Source organism: Arachis stenosperma, chromosome 10, assembly GCF_014773155.1.
Source record: "Arachis stenosperma cultivar V10309 chromosome 10, arast.V10309.gnm1.PFL2, whole genome shotgun sequence".
Classification (NCBI taxonomy): Eukaryota; Viridiplantae; Streptophyta; class Magnoliopsida; order Fabales; family Fabaceae; genus Arachis; species Arachis stenosperma.
Genome location: NC_080386.1, coordinates 87,764,811 through 87,765,917, shown reverse-complemented (window position 1 = coordinate 87,765,917; position 1,107 = coordinate 87,764,811). Strand labels below are relative to the sequence as shown.

At 40.5% G+C, this 1,107-nt stretch overlaps 1 non-coding gene across 1 annotated transcript; it reads left to right on the top strand.

Moving 5' to 3' along the window:
* The first annotated feature begins 714 nt into the window (after positions 1–714).
* On the top strand, positions 715–822 carry LOC130959504 (small nucleolar RNA R71). The gene has a single exon (XR_009078580.1). It is a non-coding gene; the product is annotated as a small nucleolar RNA R71 (small nucleolar RNA).
* The last annotated feature ends 285 nt before the right edge of the window (positions 823–1,107 follow it).

Below are 1,107 nucleotides of genomic sequence, written 5' to 3'. Positions count from 1 at the left end.
GGGAGAGTACTTGGAGGGAGTTCAGTAACTTTCTTGCTCAGCTGTCCCACTTGTGCCTCCAAATTCCTAATGGAGGATCTTGTTTCAGTCATGAAACTTTGAGTGGTTTTGATTAGATCAGAGATCATGGTTGCTAAGTCAGAGGTGTTCTGCTTAGAACTCTCTGTCTGTTGCTGAGAAGATGATGGAAAAGGCTTGCCATTGCTAAACCTGTTTCTTCCACCATTATTGTTGTTGAAACCTTGTTGAGGTCTCTCTTGATTCTTCCATGAGAAATTTGGGTGATTTCTCCATGAAGAATTATAGGTGTTTCCATAGGGTTCTCCTAGGTAATTCACCTCTTCCATTGAAGGATTCTCAGGATCATAAGCTTCTTCTTCAGATGAAGCATCCTTAGTACTGTTTGGTGCATTTTGCATTCCAGACAGACTTTGAGAAATCAAGTTGACTTGTTGAGTCAATATTTTGTTCTGAGCCAGAATGGCATTCAAAGTATCAATCTCAAGAACTCCTTTCTTCTGACTTGTCCCATTGTTCACAGGATTCCTTTCAGAAGTGTACATGAATTGGTTATTTGCAACCATTTCAATTAGCTCTTTGAGCTTCTGTAGGCGTCTTCTTCAGATGAAGAGATCCTCCAGCAGAGCTATCCAAAGACATCTTGGATAGTTCAGAGAGACCATAATAGAAAATACCTATGATGCTCCATTCAGAAAGCATGTCAGAAGGACATTTTCTGATTAATTGTTTGTATCTTTCCCAAGCTTCATAGAGGGATTCTCCATCCTTCTGTCTGAAGGTTTGGACTTCCACTCTAAGCTTACTCAATTTTTGAGGTGGAAAGAACTTTGTCAAGAAGGCATTGACTAGCTTTTCCCATGAGTCCAGGCTTTCTTTAGGTTGTGAGTCCAACCATGTCCTAGCTCTGTCTCTTACAGCAAAAGGGAATAGCATAAGTCTGTAGACCTCAGGGTCAACCCCATTAGTCTTGACAGTGTCACAGATTTGCAAGAATTCAGCTAAGAACTAATGAGGATCTTCCAATGGAAGTCCATGGAACTTGCAATTCTGTTGTATTAGAGAAACTAATTGAGGCTTAAGCTCAAA